We start from the raw sequence: 12,335 nt of genomic DNA on the forward strand, positions 1-12,335 counted from the left end.
ACTGGAAAAAAAGGATTTGGTTGCAAACCAAAACAAAAACTTGCCAAACAGACAGTGTTAACAAGATTTAATGTTTCGTTTGTAAAAAAATGTTTTTTTTTCAATCAAGTTGCCTGGGCATTGGGCCCTCATATCAGGATTGGAAACAACACCCACCCACCCCCCCCCCCCAAAAAAAAAAATAGATAAAAGATTAGAATATATTTGAGCTTCCAAACCTGAAACAATCTTGCCAAAAAGTGTTCATGTATGTTAAGTGTGCTAATCTACTTCTTCCTCAATATGTACATAATAGCAAATAAAAGATGGTGCTACAATATTTACTCTAATACTTGGAAGAATTAGGATAAATTTGGGCTTTCAAACTTAAACCAACTTGCCAAACAGTATCCATGTACGTGTATAGTATGGTGTGCTAATTTTCTTCAATATATGACTAGTACACATCAAATATATTTGGGATTCCAAACCTAAAACCAACTTGCCAAACTGTGTTAAGTGTGCCAATTTACTTCTTCCTCAATAAAAAAAAATCAGACATAAAAAAATGTAGTGCTCCATTTTTCTTACTAGGACGAATATATTTATTTGGGCATTCAACATTGACTCATTATACTACGAAGTAAAAGGTAGTTTCGCTTTCAAACCCAAAACCAACTTGCCGAACAGTGTATATTTTTACAGATGGTAATTAAAAAGTTAGTGAAGATGTTTGTCTGGACATAGTTGTTAAAACGATATTTAGTGTTATTATTGGCCTTTATGAAAAATCCCGAAGACTTGCATGTACATTGTATTATTGTATTTGTAGTTGTTTGAGATATACATGGAGGTTAATGAACTATGAATAAGCATGCATGACCTGCGAACTTTAACACACTTAAGCAGTATCAATCTCCGATTAGTAGCCTATGACGTAGGAGCCAAATTTGACATCATTTTGAAAGACGTTGAATGGCCTCCATTTCATTAAATAAATTCAAAAGTGGGAAAGAATTTAGTATCCTGACGCCATCTCAGCGGTCATCTATGGAGAGTCAAGATCATGTATTAAGTGTTTCCTAGCAGAATTGAAAATGTTTCTCAGTCCCGTTATGTTTCTCAGACCTATCGAGATGATACATGTACATGTATATTTAAAGAAAAAAGTGGCATCGGATTGAAACATTCTGTCCATTTAAGGACCATGAAGCATATGTGTTACATGGTTCTGCTTGAATTGCAAAAAATAGCATCGTAGTTAATTGTTTTTTTTATTCGTATAAGTGTTTGATATACACACCTTTATAACACGGTCGATGAGACATTACAAATTACATTGTTATATAACAAGTACGGTACTTTGTATTAGCAGTATTGGAAAACAAACTGTTGGGCCTAATATTTTGCTTGTTATATAAGCGGATTGTATCAGAGGGCTCTTCTTATCAGGGTTCATTAGTTATTTTATAATAAAAACGTTAAATAAAATGAGAAATAAAATGGCTGATAAGTTAATTCAGTTTGTCGTATTTGTCTTTTTTCATTACTTTGTCACAGTGCACATAATGAGAGTTCAAACAGTAGATTTTTCGATCTTGCCAACGTCCTCTGAAGGTGGTATGAATTTTATTTCGTAACGTTTGCCTGTAACGTTACAAGAACGTCTCTTGCCAACGTCCTGTGAAGGTTGTACAAATGTTATTTCGTAATGTTTTTTTTTGTAACGTCCAAAGAACGTCAAGAGAACGCTACACAATAACGTTCCCATAACGTTATTTTCAAACGTTCCGGGAACATTACCGTAACGTTATGAGAACGTTTTTGCAACGTTTTTTGGTTAGCTGGGAACCGCTCTGCAGGTTTACCGAAATTGTTTGAGGTTAAATATTGGCCTAGTTGATCGGATTTAGATTTAAACATCAAATTCACTGACCTTTTTATTTCGTAAGTTGGGCTACATGTAGTACTTGTAGTAACCTTCTGAGTGGCGTTGCAATAACGTACGTCACAATGAGATGGTTTTGATTGACGCTGGAAAATCCTGTAAAAAGGTGTAAAATGTACTTTCTAAGATATAGTTTCGAACAACACGACTGCAAGGAAGTAACCTGAAAAATGTAACATTTCCCAGTGCACAAGGTTGGATATATATTTAAATGTAGGCCTATAGTTATACTGACCGTTTCCTGTACGGGGGAACCATGCATATCTTATTTTTGAATGTTAACGGTAATCAAAACTTTGAGCAACAAAAGGTCTGGAGTAAACGAAGAAAAACCAATGGGAGCTAATCTTGAAAAAAAAAAATTGGCTGCATGTGCTAGCAAACAAAAGTTGAAAAATGTTTTTCTGAATGACTTGTAAGTGCTGACCCGGGTGTCATGCAAGGAGGCAAATTTCAGGGTATCGCAAAACCGGAGTGAATACGGCCACGGTACGGGTGATTTAGCACAATTAAGAGTCCGCTTTGTTTTTCATGGTGCTTATCAAAACAACACTCGGTGGAAAGCAATTCCATGTCATTCAAACATTTCACCATGCAATTATTTGACGAATTAATTTATAGTAAATTCGAGTTTTGGCAACCAAAACAAGCATATTATGTTTAACATGAAGATTTTTTTTTTGGGGGGGGGCATGCATTAGACAAAGGTCGTTATGCAGAAGGATAAGTACGTGAAAGGCCCTCGCTACGGTTCTAAAAACAACTTAGTCAAAATATTGACTGGTTTTCCTAGTTATTGAAAATTGCCTAGGAATTTAGTTAAGCATGCAAAATTTCATACTATGACTAGAAAAAGTTGTTGGGTTCGACTCCAAATTCAGTTATTGTCATATCTATTTTTCCCCAAGTCAATAATACTGACTGGAAAAATCTAGTCAGATTGACTGATTTTCAGTTGCACCCAGCTGACCCTGAATGGCTAGTCAAATTTAACTGGTTTCTAGTCAAATCTGACTAATGCTTTTTATATTGAAGCATCACCAGATATCATTAATTAAAACAAACATTAAAACATATCATTCAAACAAACATGATATTTTTTATAAAGCAGACAGCATGTTACTTACCCAAGCCTCTCAATAGCAGGTTTCCACCCGCATGTTCCCTGCTCTATGCATCGTGGCTTTAATCCCATACGCGGCTGCATGTGACGAGACTCTTTATTGACTAAACCGTAGGTTTTAAGCCTGCTGACAAAATGACCGGGACGAGCATCTGAAGAGTATTTCCCAAATATCTAAAACCTTCGAGAATATCTGCGCACGATCCTTTTTTGGCACACATCAGTCGTGCAGGAAAAGATTCTTGAATATAGCCGTCAGTATTCTCCTGTGCAATTCGTGCACGAAAGAGTTGTGGGCAATTTATGTTAATGGCCTGGACAGACCATGCTGGGATCACGCGCCCTTCTCAGACATGGCACCTGTCGTGCATTCATCAACCCGTCATCTATTAGGCCCATGCCAGCCTCAGTGGCAAAAAGTGTGTCTAGGGCCTTGAGAAATCCGAGAATCGACTTTGCATCATTATAAGACCACATGGCCTCGAGAGAGAACAGAATGATGGAACCAGTCTGGTAAAATAAAATAATAGGACCAACTAGAAATTTGTGTAAAAAATATCTGAGCGTTATTTACGGGCCCTATTAATATCGTTATAGGATTTAATAAAAAATGTTTACTTGCCATGGCTGACCAATGTACTGTACATGTGAAAAAGTTGCTAGCACGAGTAAATTCAGTTCAACTCAATTCAATAACAGTTTATTAATATTTTATGGACGCAAGGCCGAACATCAATTGGTAGGACTAACAATGAAATAGGAACGATATATAACAATTGAGAGACACTATCTGAAAAAGACTATTGTGACTAAAGGTTTGCACATATCAATTACTAATGGCCATTAAGTCATAGAAATTGTAGTAAAATGAAACTGAAATGAAAATAAATGAAGTCAAAATGGAATTGGACGAAACGAAAGCAACGAGGACAAAAAAACTATCTAACTTTATGACTTTGATGAAAATGAAAAACAACTTAAAGTTACTGTACTCACATTAAAATATTAGTTAGTTACTATACACATTAAATGATAGAATCAACAAGAAATTTGGGTAAAAAATATCTGAGCGTTATTTACAGGCCCTATTAATATCGTTATAGGATGTAAAAAAAGTGTTTACTTGCCATAGCTGACCAACGCAAAAGGTTGCTAGCACGAGTCAATTCAGTTCAACTCAATTCAATAAAAGTTTATTAATATTTTATGGACGCAAGGCCGAACATCAATTGGTAGGACTAACAATGAAATAGGAACGATATATAACAATTGAGAGATACTATCTGAAAAAAAACTATTGTGACTACAAAGGTTTGCAAGTATCAATTACTAATTGCCTTCAAGTCATAGAAATTGTAGTAAAATGAAATTGAAATGAAAATAAATGGTCAAAATGGAATGGGACGAAACGAAAGCAACGTGGACAAAAAAAAATAACAAACTATCTAACTTTATGATTTAGATGAAAATGAAAAACAACTTGAAGTTACTGTACTGACATTAAAATATTAGTTAGTTACTAAACTTACTATACACATTAAATGAGTCTATACTATTCAGTGGAAGCTTAAAGGTGAAACAATTAAGTGAACAATGGGGAGAAATGACTTTAAGAGTCAGGGTTCGCAGATCTAACCGCCAATGTTGGTGCGTCTGGAGGAGGGGGTCTGACGGAGGACAACCTGGAGACAACAAACTCGGGTAGCATTTGCGCTACCAACATGGGAGAAGTCTTGGCGAAGTGCCTGTCTAGCTTGTGTTTCAGTGCAGCTAGACGAGACCTCTCCCATGGCAGTTTGCGCAGCCGTCGTACCTTTCGTCTGTTGTCTGCCGGCTGCTCCTCCTCGGACAGACTTTCCTCAGAAGACATGTATGGCATTGCCATCACCTCCTCTGCTTCCCTTTTCTCAGCCTCCGGTAAATGTATTGACCGGAGGCTGGACTGGCGCCTTTGTAGTTTCTATGTGAAAAGCAAAAGAGACCATAATTATGACGTACACTTAATGGGAACTTGCCGAGGTGATACCTGAATTACCTATTTGGTCTTTTTTTCAACGACATTGCCATGATGAAACTGGAATAGCCAATCGTTGCCATGTTTGCTGAGTGCCATAAGGTGTCCAGTATTTCCTGGTCGCCAGTCCAGCATTCCGTAACCCTATTAAAAGGGCCGGGTGCAATCCCGCCCCTTTCCCCTTCAACTTCTTTTTTTTTGCGATGCCCTTGTCAACCTTTGATACCAACATTCCGATTTGTTTGTTTTTTCTCGTCAAATCAATCCGGCCCTTTTGGCACCATTTGATACGCCAACACTTTGTTTTGCATGAATATTACCGGTTTAATTGAAGTTGAAGAGAGGGCTTCATTTTTTAAGCCAATTTGTTATAGGCCTAAGCCACTTCGATGAAAGTGAGCTAGGCGTGGATGACATAAATAGTCTTGCACCATCCAGGTCATTTTACAATATATTCAGGCAACACAATAAAACATAGATAGCTTGTGAATAGGTCAACATAAGAGACACTTACTATAATAAAAAATATACGTGTTTGTGTATCTGATGTTGCCCCGTTGAACCTTTACTAAAATATGTCACGCTTTGTTTACATGTTCGCTTCCCTATGGAAGCCAGTTGGGGACGCCGGCCAATCATCCCCACCTGGCTTCCACAGAAAAGCACACGTGAAAACAAAGCGTGACGTCATCATGTCTTAGGTGATGTTATTATGTCTTGACTCTATAAAAGGAGAAACTTTACCCTATATTTTCGACTCATCTTGCGTGCATCGTCAGTGTGCTGTTTGTAAGTCCCCTGTGCCTGTCTTCGTTTTTTGTCTTTTAGGGACGTGAAGTAAGTCTTACAGGCTTCTGCAAAATGTAAATAATACACAAAATACATACATTTGTATTCATGACAATAATTTGTCACTTTTTCTCTTGTCAGTATAGTAATCCAATGCAACTACCTTCAACGACTCCCATGAACTCACACAACGCCATGGTTGAAAAAGTATATTTTTTTTTAGCAAAGGTGCAGCGCAGTGCACATGTACATGTACTTACTTTTGATCTGCTCCGTAGTCCATTTGTCTCGTCAAAAAAGGGACTTGACTTCGCGGATAATTCGAGAAATCACCTCCTCATTTTCTGCACTGCATTTCCTGAAAGACATGGCATAACAGGCATATAAGTCAATAAGGATGAACATGGCACATGTATTTCAAATTCCCCACAAGAAGAACACGCACAAATTTTCGCGTGCTTTTCACTCCTGTTTTTGCCACAAATACAAAACAAAATCACTTTTCGTACTTTTATCTATTTCTTATAATTGTGTGAAATGCGAAATGCCAAAAATGTAAGCTTACATTGCGGAAAGGTTAAATCCATCATCTCCGTTCTTGAAGAGCTTGCCATAGGTTTCCCGGACGGCTTGCTGAAAAGAGGAGGACAATTTGTTTTTTGCATGTTTCTCTTTTGAGTGTTAATGCTGTGATGATGATCATTAACGCGACAAACTGTTTCCCTGGTCATTTGGGAACTAGGAGAAGCGCAATCCAAATCCCACCGGACGAACACAACCGTTTACGCAAAACGGGTGGATGTTTATTCGTCCTCTTGCAGCTACCCATTTTGTGAGACGAATTATCCATTTATTTTGTCTTTCCAGATTTTTTGCTGAAATGGTGCCAAATTGGTTGTGTTTAATATAAGGTGTATTGGAGACCAAAAGCACGATAACGAACAAAATGACTTTACAACCCGCAATTGCTTACCGAGCAGTCCGACGGAGCGACGACACGTCTTCCCTTAGCTTTCGAAAAAGGAGTCTGAAGCTTTTTCCCCATCGCCTGTAGTTCCTCGCTCTGCTTCTTCAACTGAGCCGCCATCTCTTTATTTTGCAGAAAAAGCATCTGCAGTGTAACATCCCTTGATTCAGAAACCTAAAAACGCCAAGTGAACGTAATGTAGTACATGGATATTAGATAGTAAAATAAATCATAAATAGCAGTGTCTGACAAAAGATAAATCTGAAATGGAAACTGTTTGTATAATTTTGCATGTAATATCCATTTAGTATGCACCAAAATCAGGCCTATAATTAGTCTTAGTCAAGCAAACAAAAAGTAAATATAATACCAAAATCGATTAATAAGGTAAATAATCAAGCGTCACACTAATTAAGAAAATCTCACCGTTGAGCCGTTTCTAGACGTGCTTCCTGATGCACCCACACGTTCTGAAATCACAGATTCCCGGGAATCTGGATTGATATCCGGGCTAGCATTTGATATGTCCAACAGCGGTGTCCGATTTGTGGGCCTTCCACTGGATGGGCCAGGTTGATCCAGATCGTCCTCCGAATTATCCAATTCTGACAGCAGCTCGTTTTGATTAAACAGTCTTCGTCGAGATGGTAGTGTGTGACGATTCATGATGTTTGACAAATTCAACTGAACGTTTCAGTTGTAAATTAAAGTGTAAGTTGTTCAAGTTTTGTGGAGAACGAATTTAAGGCAATTGGAAATTGTGGAAAATGATGGAAACGATCGGAGCATAACAGAAAAATACATGCAGGCTAGGCCTTATTCTTTAAAAATTCCCGCCATTTGGAATTTTTTCCCGCCATTTGGAAAGACTGGCTGGAAATTGATGCCAATGGGGTTGACCTCCCTGGCAAAGCAAATGTTATTCGTCATCCTTGGCTCGCCTATGATTGATAACTAAGGGTCTGCGCTGGGCGGAGACCTTGCGAAGACGGACGATTTTGCGGCTTGTTCAACGAAGAACACGTGTGAGCATTTACAATATCACTCCTTCCCGATGTACAGTAGACCAGAGAACACCTTCTACTCGTTGTGGCGCACAGTCTGTGTATTTCAAGTAAGTGTTGCATTCATTGTACGTTGAATAAGTCAAAATGAGAAGATAACTATATCATTAGCAAGGCAACTTTGGTTGTTTTACTACTTTCTGTCGCTAGTGAAACACGACCATACTATATTTAATTCTACCATCATGACATTTAAACATTGCACATTAGAATAATTATTTAATTAGAATTGGTTTCTTTAAAGGATCATAAGCCTATCGTTGTCGATGATTTCAAACACACATCCTGTTTGCCTATCAGACAGATTTGTACACAATTGGCACCAATAATGATATATCTCCATTTTCTTTCAGAAACTAGTTATGTTTACATTTATTTTATATCACAGAAATGAATGGAAAACGAAAAACCTGCCCAAACTGCATGATCAATTTGTCAAGGAGAGCTTATTTTTACCACAAAGAGAAGCACTTCATTGACAACTCATGGACTTGTGCCAGCAAACAGGCCACTGTTCTTACACCTAGCCCGTCGACACCGCAAGGTATTTATTGCATTTTTTTAAAATCAAGATGTTTTCTGGCCACTCCACTCACAACAGGCAACTTTCTTTGAAGTGCCTATACTCAAGCCATAATTCTGCAGTATGTGTGATATCATGAGCCACATGAAATATAATCTAACCCGAAGATACATAAAATAGTGTTCGTTCTGCAATAGAAAAATATTTTAGATTAAGACTATGATGTAAACAAAAAAAAAAGGTGCAAGATTGTAAATTAAGGCTTTGCACTTCTCAAAAGTTTAGTGAAAACGAGTAATGACATGAAACAAATATAGTATGCACTCAGGCATTTTTGCATGAGTAGCCTCGCTGTTTGTTGTTTTAGGTGGGGCATAAACTTCTCCACCCCGCTATAGTAAGAATATTGCTAGTTATTTGCAAAGGCGTCGTATATGTTTCCGTTATTTCTCAAAATTTATGTAGCGTATTTGGATGGCATCATGTTTGTGTTTGCCCATTTGAGAGTGTTAGATAACTGTTATCTCTATGAACATTGTTTTGCTGCACTCGCTAGCCATGTGTATTGTTATGTGGAGCCATTAAGCAATTTCCTCATCTTCCCCCTTTGCGAGGTTTTGGAAGGGGGTTTGCCTCTATGCGAATCTGCAAGGCTGGCTCGATTGTGCTGAAATTTTGTGGGAATTGCATTTCAATACCACAAACAGGCCTCAAATATTGGCCAATAAATCAATTATACTTTTTTTCAGGGAATTTGAGGGCAAAACACTTGAAATTATTGCCTAATTTAATTGCTTGATAATAAACATCTTCTGATATTGCTTGTGATGTTTGGCTCGTATAATATTGTTTACCATTGCTCGCGATAATTTGATATTATGCATCATATCATACATTGTTGATGATAATCGTACATCACTGTCGATGCTATTTGCATCTTAACGTCAATTTTGCTTATGGAAACAGCTGTAGTTTCACCAGCGAGGTTCGGACGGGAACAAGAAGTTTGCCATATTTAATACAAAAAAGCGGCTGCTAAAGCCACAAGAAAGAAAAAGAATAAAGACTGATCAGCCTGTCAATGGTGTTCTCTCGGGTGTCTGTATCATGCAGGGATAACAAGAGTCAATACTTTCTAAAATATTTGTGAATAACTTCTGCTTATAGAGTTTCCCGCGGTGCACGACGACGATGATAATACTTCGAACATTGAAGACAATTCCGTTTCCCCTGTCGGCGAATTCAGTGATTCTGATGAGGTACGGGATATTGCCAGTTTATTATTGTTGACCTTATGATTCCGTTGTGATTGTCAGTTTGATAGATTTTTGGAATGCAAATTATTTGTTTTGCAATTTGACCACTTGCCAAAGCTCCAAATGGAAAAATTTACATTGAATCAGGTACATTCATTCAAATCTTATCAGTTACAGTCGCAAAGATCCAGTGTTCATGGAAATGATTGGGAAAAAAATAATGACCTGAAACGTATGCTAGCTGTTAACATAACAGTCACCTCTGTTTCCATAAACATATATTTATTTAATTTTCTTTTTTTAGATTTATGCTATTAAAGAATGCTAGCGAATCGGATCCGAGCGATTCCAATTTTAGCAGTTCCACTTCTAGTGACACGAAGGACGTTGAGGACTGGGAAGAGGAACTCATTGATCCTCGAGACTTTGGCGATTTGAGAGATGGTGGGAACTCATCTGCAGAGACATCGTCTGCCGATTTCCCTACAGGCAGGATGTATACAAAATTCCGAGAACTTCTTCTTTGGGTTTGTCACTTTTTGCTACTCTGGCAGACCACTTTTTTAATTTGTTCCGCGTTATTGCTAGGCTAGCTTCCTCAGTTTCGGATATTGCATCCATAGTACCTAATTCTATGTACATGGTAAGAAAACTGCTCTCCTTTGACAGAGACTCTTTCACTAAGTATGCGGTTTGTCCCAAATGTTCAAAGCTGTATGGCATGCAAGATTTATTTTACGAAGTGAATGGATCTGCTCATCCACGAAAATGCTCAAATTCTTGGATTCAATCAAGAAACTGAAGGTTGACATGCAACACTAGCCTTGTCAAAGTTGTTAGGCTGTCTGGAGGGGAACGAAAGTTCTACCCTTTGAAAATGTATTGTTATCAAAGCGTTATAGAGAGTATAGAAAACATGATCCAGCGTGAGGGTTTTTTGGAGGCCTGTGAAAAATGGAGAGCCCGTCACGTTCCGGATGGCTTTTTCGCAGATATTTACGATGGGCAGATGTGGAAGAATTTCAATGAACAGCCATTTTTATTGGGTAAATATACATTTGGTTTTATGCTGAACTGCGACTGGTTTCAGCCCTACGTGAGACGAAACGTATCTGTAGGCATTGTTTACCTGTCCATTTTGAACCTACCAAGAAGCGTACGTTTTAAACAAGAAAACACCGTCATAGTTGGAATACCCCCCCCCCCCCCTCGATTAGGAGCCGTCGTCGCTTATTTTTTTTTTTCTAAGCCTCTAGTGACTGAATTGAAAGCGCTGTGGGCTGGGGTCCGGGTAAGAACGTCCCAAGAAGTGATAATAACGATCCGGGGTGCGCTTATGTGCTGCTCCTCTGACCTGCCAGCAAACCGAAAGCTTTGTGGTTTTTTAAGCCACAGTGCCTCGCTGTTTTGTTTGCGGTGAATGAAGAAATCCCCCTGTGTTGACACGCAGCAAACCGACAGACGGGGTAGGACAAAAAAGAAGCATGATTACGGTGGATTCAACCGCGAATCATGGCCAAAACGTAGCAATGAGCAACACGGGAGGTCAGTAAGGGTGGTTCGGCAGTGCACCAGCAAGAGGGATATCGAAAAATAAAAAGCAAAAGGAATTGGGCGTGAAATACAGTACTTTGATGGACCTGGAGTATTTTGATGCTGTTAGGTTTTGTGTCATTGACCCCATGCATAACTTTTTTACAGGTACAGCTAAAAGAGTGTTTTCACTGTGGGTCAAAAATGACATCCTGACAAATAAGTCACTAGAGCAGATCGGTGAAAATAATCGCAATTTCCTACCATCTTCAGATCTTGGCGGAAGACCTGTGAGAATTGCTCTTAATTACGGTAGATTTACCGCTGAAGAGTGGATGAATTGGACACTCTATTTCTCACTTTATGCTTTAGATGGGATCCTTCCGGAAGCCCAGCTGAGATTGTATTTGGAATGTTTCATGTGCCCAATGAGCAGGGGTAATAATGATGTAGCGCCTTGAGCACCAGTCCTGGTGGATACGTGCGCTTTATAAAAAGCCATTATTAGCTGTTTCGGTGACACATCAAAACAGCTCTTGTTTTCGTTAAGATTTTTTTTGCTGTTTCGGTAACACACCGAAACAGCTCTTGTTTTCGTTAAGATTTTTTTTTTCTTTTTCTTTTTTTTTAGCTGTTTCGGTGTACACACCGAAACAGCTCTTGTTTTCGTTAAGATTTTTTTTTTTTTTTTTCTTATTGGCTTTTCCGCAAAAAAGCGGAAAAGCCTTTCTTTTTGTTCTCATTTTTTTTCTATCTTCTTCTTCTTCTTTTTGTCGCCAAAATCCCATAGACTTTGTACACGTTTTTTCTCAGTGCCACTTTTGGCATTAATCTTTGTCATACACCATTCAAAGTTAGCATAGTCATAGTCCCTATAGCAGAGATGTGCCCCGAAGAGTGACGTCATCATGACGTCATCGACTAATTTATTATAGATTTTTGAATATTTAATTTTTCCCATAGACTTTGTACACAAACATTTAAACAAAATTGTCGATTTTCAAAGGGCATTTTCGACTCTTTGCCAGTAATACATTTACACCACTCTTTGTCCAAGCAAAGACCCTAATTCAAACAACATTGTGGAATGATGACGTCATGATGACGTCATCCTGTGCTAACTTATAGGCAATTAAATT

General features: G+C 38.3%; 2 pseudogenes; one reads left to right on the plus strand and one right to left on the minus strand.

Moving 5' to 3' along the window:
- Nucleotides 1-4,636: 4,636 nt before the first annotated feature.
- On the minus strand, nucleotides 4,637-7,486 carry LOC119727649 (annotated as a pseudogene).
- Nucleotides 7,487-8,274: 788 nt separating this feature from the next.
- Nucleotides 8,275-11,595, plus strand: LOC119727725 (annotated as a pseudogene).
- The last annotated feature ends 740 nt before the right edge of the window (nucleotides 11,596-12,335 follow it).

This window comes from Patiria miniata, unplaced genomic scaffold (genome assembly GCF_015706575.1).
Source record: "Patiria miniata isolate m_02_andy unplaced genomic scaffold, ASM1570657v1 HiC_scaffold_1, whole genome shotgun sequence".
Taxonomy (NCBI): domain Eukaryota; kingdom Metazoa; phylum Echinodermata; class Asteroidea; order Valvatida; family Asterinidae; genus Patiria; species Patiria miniata.